A 9,570-nucleotide genomic window follows, 5' to 3' on the forward strand; every position below is an offset into this window, starting at 1 on the left:
TTGGTCTGTGCCCATTCCCCGTAACCATCCCCATCTCCAACAAAATAGCTTTCCCATATTCACTCTGGTAAACTCTTGGCTAGTGATTCAGAAGAGTTACACCACTGAAGTTCTCCAGTGAGTGTACCATCCCTAATCAATTTATTTGTGTATAAATGCATAAAACCCTGTATATGTTTTATATATGTTTATGGTTTAGGCCTAAATATGAGAGAAAATGTGTGCCATTTATCACTCTGAGCCTGAGTTACTTCACTTACATAATTTTTCTAGGTTCTTTCATTTCCCTAAAATGACAGTATTCTTTTTTCTGCTATCATGTTTTTTTGATATCTATTCTATTGAGTTGTTTTACTTTTTTATGTCAGATGGATAATGTGCCCATGTCATAACTAGGTTCAGAAGGAGGCACATGTCACACAAGTGCGAGAGTACCCAATCATCATGCTTATGAACGGGGAAAGGATCAGTTGTTTTTACCTTTTAAGGACTATCTATAAAACATCGTATTAGATGCCTACTTTTTATTCTCAGCATTTTGCAAAATCAATGTCTTTCTTTCTATTATATTTGATGTAGCTTGCCCTGTACATTATAATTCTGGGTTTTTATCCTGCTTATTCTGTCATATTTGCTTCCAATGTGGGTCTTGATCTTGTGTTACGTTTTTTTTTTTTTTTGGCCAGTCCTGGGCCTTGGACTCAGGGCCTGACCCTGGCTTCTTCCCGCTCAAGGCTAGCACTCTGCCACTTGAGCCACAGCGCCGCTTCTGGCCGTTTTCTGTATATGTGGTGCTGGGGAATCGAACCTAGGGCCTCGTGTATCCGAGGCAGGCACTCTTGCCACTAGGCTATATCCCCAGCCCTTGTGTTACGTTTTTAATTTGCTTTTATTTCTCATCTCAGCTGGCATTCAGTTCCATCCAGATTAGTGATCTCTTAAGGCTTTAGACTACCATGTTATAATGTTACTTTTTGTGTTAGAATGACTTGTAAAATAGTTTTCAAAGATTAACTTCTGTTCCTGTTGTGTGATCCATTCATTAAACATTGTGATGTAGCAGGTGCTTGAAATGTTAGGGAAAGTTCTACTTCATTAGTGTTTTCAGACAATATTGTGCTCAGATAAGGTATCAGCCATTGCAAGTTTGCCTTAATAGTATTATTTCAAATAAATTTGCTTTCATATTTCTTGTGCCAATACTGGTGCTTGAACTCAATGCCTGGGCATAATCTCTGAGCTTTTTTGCTCAAGGCTAGTGGCTTAACCACTTGAGCCACAACTCTATTTCTGGCTTTTTGCTGGTTAATCGACAATAATAGAAAATAATGGACTTTCCTTTCTGGCTTCAAATGCTGATGATCAGACCTCAGCTGTTTGAGTTGCTAGGCTTATGGGTGTGAGCTGCTGGTGCTCAGCGAAATAATTTTTCTGGTACCTCCTCTGTGCTAAGAGGACTTGTGGGAACTTCTGTTAGAAAGGGGTAGATAAAACAAAGATATTGATTTCACATTCATTTTCTCATGATCTAAGATGTGCTTCCTGAATTAGGCATGTATGACAAGGGCTCAAAGTAGAGGATGTTTGCTTCCAAGAGGAATTTGTGCTACTATAAACAAATTACAACAGATAAAAACATGAAAAAGATTAGCAGATCATATATTTGATAGACAAGAATAATTGTATGGTTATAGCAGCAAATATAACTATTAATAGTATTTGGCATTAATATAGACAAAAAGTCTGAATTAAGGCACAAGCCAAGTGTCATTAGTCTTGAAATCAAAGTTTTCTAATCTATAATATGACTTGGTGTTTCTGGGTCTCTTGGGTGAGGATTAATTTTTCAGGCCCCTTATTTCTAGAACATGCAGTTACACTATTAAAAATTTCAAGCCTGTCAAGCAGTTGATTGCTAAGCAATTTTTTTCCCAAGTAGCTGATCTAATTTAGAACTGACCACTAAAATAACTCCAAGGATTGATTTTTTGTTATTAAGCCTGGCTCAGGCAATTTTCGGCATGAACAATAGCATTCATAATCCAAATGACTCTATCCGCCTGAAAATCATCAAATTATTGACTACCATAATTTTACCTGGTCTTATATTCAGTGCTAAGACTCAAAAAGGACAGAGTGTTTGAATAGAATATAATGAAAAACCTCAACATAATACAATAAGCAAGAAATCAGATAATCTGGCTATGCAATTGAGTAAAGAATAAAGAGAGTTTGTGAATGAAGTATGTAGTTAGAAAAATTCATATTGCAAGAGATTCATAGAAATACTCTAAAATATGAAACAGTATTGCTGGTCATTAATTCAATAAATCTTTAAGTACCTGATATGATGAATAAGATCAAGAGTTTACAATTCAGTTGAGATATGCTTAAGTAATTGTAATTAGTCAATAAGTTAGATGGACTTCCCAAGCACAGAGAAAGATGATGTAGCTCGCATAAAGGGGTCAAAAGAGATGTGGCAGAGGACCTATATCTAAAGTGAAAGGATGTTAACCATGGAGAGTAATGGGAGAGTTTGGAAAAGATGTTACTATAGAGGTTGCAGTATGTGCAAAGGCTTAGAGTTTGTTTAGAGTGTAAATACTTAATCTCTCTCTCTTTCTCTCTCTCTCTCTCTCTCTCTCTTTCCCCGTCCTGGGCCTTGGACTCAGGGCCTGAGCACTGTCCCTGTCTTCTTTTTGCTCAAGTCTAGCACTCTACCACTTGAGCCACAGCGCCACTTCTGGCCATTTTCTATATATGTGGTGCTGGGGAACAGAGCCCAGGGCTTCATGTATATGAGGCAAGCACTCTTGCCACTAGGCCATATTCCTAGCCCTAGAATGTAAATACTTAAAATTACTAATGTATATAAATTTTAACATCACATTGAATCCATTATCTTAGCTCAATTGAACACAATACTCCACAGGCCACAGTCATAACTATCTGGGCTGTTTTGTTTTCTGTTACAATTTGAGGTGGACTGGACTGTATCTTCTGTAAAGGACCATTCTACCAATGTGGTGCAAGGGATAAAATACATTAATTTTAACAAATAATGAAATCTACTTGGAGGAGTCTTGCATCACCTTCCATCCATTTGACATGATTGTGGGGGTGGGAGGGGGAGGAGGAAAAGCCTGGTAGGTAAGGCCCAGGGCCAAGACGGCATCTGGTTCTCCTACTTCTCACATTGTTAAAGACATGCTTTATAATTAGTATATTTGTATTTTTAACATATTTTCCAGTAAATAAGGGCATTTCAGAGAAGAAAGTGCATGACTATGTGACTGACACAAAAATAACTACTTCCTCACCAGTGGGGGAAATGGCAGCTGTCAAAGCCCAGGATTGGTGCAAGGGGAAAAATCCTGCGAGAGCTCGATGAGCAATTTAGAAAGAAATCTATTAGTGATGAAGAGAAAGAGCCAGAGTCTGAGAAGCCTCCCATGCCCCTAGCTTTAAGAGCTAGACAACCCATCTTAAATCCCAAAATTTGGACTTGTTATCAGGGCCCTACAACCCCGTCCACAAAAGATAAACCATTAATTCCCACCATAGGGGGACCTTTCTATGAAACATTTATGATAGGAAGTAGGATTTGGAAGGCCTCCACGGGAGTATCGGTTAATGGGAAAAGGTTGTTGACCACACTCAGCCCAGAAAGATTTTTTGTCAGGATATTATGACCATGAGGGAGAAAGGGAAGCTAGAATTAATGGTAAAACAGTGAGATGCACAAATCTTTCTACTCGAAAGAGAATAAGGCAGTCTGGAAAGCAATGGTGCAAAATGACTCAACATGAAAAGGAAAACTGGTAAACAGTTACAATAGTGCTCAAAGAAGGAAAAGTGTGCAGGAAAAAATCCACAAGGAAGGTGTACCTGTGCCTATTTTGAATCTGACAGTGAAGTAAAAGGATAATGGATTTTAAGTACAATTACAGAAAAGAGAGAGGCCCTTTGAGACCTTACAATTACTAACCATGTTAAATATTTGGTTAACTTACTTGGCATCTGGTAAGATAAATAAAAAATAATGCAGAAATTTCAAGCTTCAAGATAAAGTGATGTCTCACACCTCTGACCAAACCTTTCTTGTGGTTAGAAACCCAATGTCTAGTTGAACAGGATATGTTAAAATAACTAAAGACAGCTGAGCAACATACAAACAATTGGTCAGTTTACTGGAAAAGAAAAAACCTTGGAGCCATTGGTGAAAGATGCTCACTTTGAATAAATAGGTGCTTTTATATAATCCTTTCCCTGCTTAAAATAGTATAAATAAAGACGTGAGCTATTTGGGCCAGAGACTAACTCATCACTTTTGACTCAGCGTCTCTCATTCCTGTGCTGACTACACATTCCTGGGTATCCTGTTGACTGCTAAAGCTGGTTCGGCATCTACTATTTATTGAATCATCTGAAGAGCCAAATGTGGTGCTATACTATTTACGTGTATTATTTCATGCAATTGTAACATTGCTATCACAAGGATCTCATGTTGTCTTCATTTTGCACTTGAAGAGAATAAAGCTAATTGTAACCAGTGACTTATCCAGTAATTCTGCCCGCTGACAATGTAATCTGGCCTCAGCTAAGTGTTCTGGTATTAGCTGGACTTCTTATTCATCCATGACCAGCTGAAAGTTTGGCATTGGCTCAGTTTACTTAGCTCTTCTCTACATTATATAGTTCTCATCTTTCATTCTTCATCGGGCTGGGCTTATACTGTACTTACAAGGAAAAGTGGGGGATGGGGAGGAGAGGGACAGCTGTTAAGTATAGGTTTTAATTAATAGTCATAGGTGTACTTCCTAAATACTGTCTTGTGTAACACAGTGCAAAGATACATGAGAGATATTATTTTTTAGTTTTAATTTTGCTTTTTAAATGAATTCAGAGCAATGTATCTTTTTAAGCTCTCCTTAAATGGATACTGTATATATAATATTGTAGTACAGATAAAATGACTGCTAATATCAGGCTTAGAGACTGTCATTTCCTTTAAAGCCAATTTTTAAAATAAAAACTTCTCACAGTCTAGGATGTTAATAGAGGAATTGTATTATACTGCTTAGACATTCCTAATCTCAAATAGCAATTGTCAACCTTTCTCCCAATTGTCCATCTGATTTTCTAATCAGCATTTTTGCTCTTCCTGACTTTGTATTCATAATGAGGAATGTTAGCAATAATAGCTTTAATAATGGCAGCTCTGTCTTGAATTTTTATAGCATATTTCCTCTAAGAGATTTAAAGTGATTCCGATATATTTCCTCATTTTCACTGACAATGTTCCAGTGAGCTAGTGCAAGAAGGATTCGAGCTGTCTTACAACTATCATTCACTCCTTTCATGACTCCTTCTCTTGTTCCTGAACTTGTTCTCTCCATTCATTCTGAGTCAAAAGAGCCTATTATTCCTCTAAGTCTGTGTGTGTGTGTTTGTGACCTCCTACTTCACATACATCTGTGTGTTTAGCAGTGCTCTAAACTAAAGAATATAAAAGAGAAATGTGAGGAGCCTTGTATCAGTTGTATTTATCAGAAATATGACTATTTATACCTTAATTTATGAAAACAGCAATTTTCACATCTCAAAAAAGAGTAGAATTCACTAAAATACAACTTATGAAATATTCTATTTTGGGTGATAACACCAAAGAAAGCAGTAAAGTCTGTGTTCCACATGCATTTGATGAAATAGAATCTCCAAATCTTGTTCTTGTTATTAGTTAGATGCTTGTATCAGTATTGCAAGTCCAGTCAGAGAGATAGTTTACACTGAACAATACAGTCTTTGAGAAAGAAGGAACTCATGGAGACAGCCATTAACTTTCCCTTGTGACCTATATTCTTCTAGGATTTTTGTTTGTTTTTAACAATAACATGTAAAGGAAACTATCAAGTAGATCACGTTTTTTCTCCGTCTCAAAAATCGTAAATATTACCCTGAAAAAAAGTATTCAAGCACAATCATGAAGAGGGCCATATTGCAGCCAGATGCCCATGAACAATTTGGAATATGATCAAGAAATCATATAAAAGTAATTTGTTACTATTGGAGAATAAATATTTAAACATCTATATTTGAAATGTTCACAGTTCTGAATGCTGTCCTGAAGTAAAAGTGGATATCATTTCCTTGTGATGTTTTACTAGCTATTAATTCTTTATTTTATAAACACCTTTAATTTAAATAGCATACTATATTTTTGTAGTTAAGGTTCAGATAAAAAAATTCCAGATGCTGGTGGCTTATGCCTGTAATTTTAGCTACTTGTGAGGTTTAGATCTGAGGATTACAGTTCAGAGTCAGCCCAGGATTCTGTGAGACACTTATCTCCAATAAAATACTAAAAAATTTGGAAGTGGAGCTGTGACTTAAATGGTAAAGCACTAGCCTTAAGCAAAAAGAAGTTCAGAGACAGCCCAGGCCCTGAGTTCAAGCCTCTCCCCACACCACACACATACAAAAAAAACTCCAAATTATAAAATTCTAAATATCTTGATTATTTGTAGATTTCCACAAATAAAAATATGCATCAAACTTCATAATATATTATGAAGATAATTTATATGATGATATATATGATACTATAAAAATTTGTATTTTTATGCATATTGCTTTAGGGGTAAAAGCTCTGGAGTGAACATTTTGCATAGATATATCCTCTAATTCTAAAAGTAATAGATTGAAATACTCTAATTTGTCTGCATATATAAACCAGCTAGATGCTTCTGATGATCAATTTGGTTTGACTCCCTGATAAAGATTGAATTTGAAATAGGTTGTTGAAAGGGCTGAAGAATAGAACTGAGATTTTGTTGTTGTTATTGTTGTTGTTGTTAGAAAAAGAAGCAATACTTGTCCCTTTTGCTGTAGGCCTGCTGAGTGCTGTCAAAATAGGCAAGCTCATGACACCCGGGAAAATGGTGCTGGTTCTGGCCTGATGCTACTCCAGAAGCAAAGGCATCCTGGTGAAGAGCATTGATGATGGCACCGCAGATTGCCCCCACAGCCACACTTCGGTGGTTAAAATTGATCGTTATCCCCGAATAGTGACAGTTAACATGGGCAAGAAGAAGATTTCCAAAAGGTAAAGATCAAGTCCTTTGTGAAGGTTTTTAATGACAATCACCTTATGCCCACAAGGAACCCTGTGGATATTCCCTTGGACAAAACTGCCGGGAGGCCAAGGTCAAGTTTGAGGAGAGATACAAGACTGGAAGAACAAGTGGTTCTTCCAGAAGCTTCAGTAATAGATGTTTTTTGTTTCCATCATTAAAAATAGAGGAAAAAGAAAAAGAAAAAGGAGCAGTTCTTATTGATTACAAAAAATCAGGGCATGCATTAGAGATTCTAGCCTGCCTTTTCAATAGTAAGCACAGTAGATTTCAGACTTCCCTAGTCACCTCCCACAATTTTGTCAGACCATTTCTTGAAATAATTTCTGCATTAAAAATATCTTGTTGTTTATCTTGTTGGGCCCTAACTGATATAACATTACTGCCAAATTTTACCTCTAACTTCACTTTCCCCAACAATTCCTCTGGTAACATCTTTTAGAAATCACTATGAAAAGTTGAGTGGTTTGTTCCTAAGGGAATCCTGTGGCAACTCCATCATTTCAATGCAGAGACATATAAACTGTTCTTGACTTTTACACAAATGTGTGTAATCACAACTTTCAGAATGTTATGCCACTTTCTTCTGTTTACTGACCACTGTGTGACCTCTAACCTTTCTCTCAGCTTGGCTAAAAGTTAGGTGGGTGTTTTTTCCTAATCATAATTTACTTTAGAAAACTTGGGATGGTAATTTCTTCTTCTGTTCCTTTGAGATGCAAATATCTCCCTCAGCCTTTTGCCAACTTGGGGACTTAAGAAGCCATCCCTTTAAAATGTAATCATTTAGGAAGAAAAAAACTCCTGGCTCCAAGTCTTTGTCTGGGAAAGGAGTTTAACATAACTAAAACCAATTCATAATCACAGGGTCCTAGTCACTTACCATCTTTGTACCTTATGTTCTCCAGTTCCTTTCCACTAGCTCATTTCAGTACTGGAGAGCTCTCCAGTGTTTTGTTTTAGAGTGAAGTTTAATCTCTCCCTCATGACAATAGTCTTGTCCTAGATTTGAGACAAGTCTTTCCTGTTTAACTCTCCCCAGTGCATGTTTTATTTGACACTGCAAAGTATGATAAGATTCAAATGTATATTTTTAAATCTTGTACTAATTTGAGAAGTATGACTGCTTAAACAATATTTTGCCTTATGTTCAAATTGCATTTGACATCTTTTGATATTTTGCTAGCATATTCTATTTATGAAAATATATTTTAGAAATATTTCTGCATATTTAAGGATTACAGATTATTATAAGGCACATACTATTAATTAATGAGCACCACAAGTAGTTTATGCAGAGGTGTCACTATAATGATAATCTAGGTAGTGTTGGCTTGATAAATGTTACCACTTCAGAGGAGGAGGCTCCTGTTGGTTATTTTATTTTATTGGATTTTATTTTTATTTTCTCTCTTGTTTTTTCAAACTCTATCCTAGAGTAAAAACACAAAGAAATAGTGGTTATTAGCATTTTTGTACCTTCACATAGGATTTTTTTTCCATCTCAGAGATCATTTGCAGACTCCTAGCCTGAGTCGAAAAGCTTTTGCTATTGAAAACAGAGTTTAATCTGGAAGTTTTAATAAACTATGAAGTAAGGATCCATTTAGATTTCTTGTGTTTGAAAAGTCCTACATAACCCCATATCTCCCTGCAACCTCTAGAAGGTATAATCATTTTGCTGACAAACAAAGGCTTTCTAGTTTGTGGTCATTACAGATTACTGAGCTAAGCAAACCAGGCTGACTGCTAGTCAATATAGGCCAGAGCACAATGTGACAAAGCTAAGGATCTGTTACTGAGGAAGCGTGATTTCTCTAATCCTGCATACAAGTGGAAAATATACACAACCCCAGAACTGAACTTGTGTTTTACAGACATAGCTTCTTTTTGCTTTCTATTTCTGATTTTAAAAGTATATTCTTGGAGGAAGAAACTATAGGTTATATAATGGATATTACTTGTGTTTGATCTTAACAATGAATTGATGTTGAGAATAATCTACATTTAATATTCATCATATATGGAGTACTATTTTTAGTACCTCATAAAAATGAGGGGCAACTGGTTAGAGGGGAACAGAAAAGCCTCTACGGAGGCAACCTGGCTGGATTTACTTATCTCAGTTTGTATGGAAGGTGCTCCTAACTTCTCTTCAGCTCTCTAGGGTAGGAGCTCCAGCAGACTGCATCAGTGTGATATTCTCCAGGGTGAGAGGTCCTGCATCCTGGAACACTGTGATCTTATAAAGGCAGGATCAAATAAAGATGGATAAACTTGGCCAAGCACTGGTGGCTCATACCTGTAATCCTAGTTACTTAGGTGGAGATCAGATCCGAGGATTACCATTTGAAGCCAGAGCAGCTTTCAAGAGTTGACTACACTCTTATCTCATTAACTACCAAAAATCTGGAAGTGGTGCTGTGGCGCAAGT

At 36.6% G+C, this 9,570-nt stretch overlaps 1 non-coding gene and 1 pseudogene across 1 annotated transcript; one reads left to right on the forward strand and one right to left on the reverse strand.

The window, feature by feature from the left end:
- Nucleotides 1–362: 362 nt before the first annotated feature.
- LOC125347472 lies at nucleotides 363–467 on the reverse strand. The gene has a single exon (XR_007210239.1). It is a non-coding gene; the product is annotated as a small nucleolar RNA U13 (small nucleolar RNA).
- A 6,453-nt stretch (nucleotides 468–6,920) lies between these two features.
- LOC125345853 lies at nucleotides 6,921–7,271 on the forward strand (annotated as a pseudogene).
- Nucleotides 7,272–9,570: the final 2,299 nt, after the last annotated feature.

Source organism: Perognathus longimembris, chromosome 2 (assembly GCF_023159225.1).
Source record: "Perognathus longimembris pacificus isolate PPM17 chromosome 2, ASM2315922v1, whole genome shotgun sequence".
NCBI lineage: Eukaryota > Metazoa > Chordata > Mammalia > Rodentia > Heteromyidae > Perognathus > Perognathus longimembris.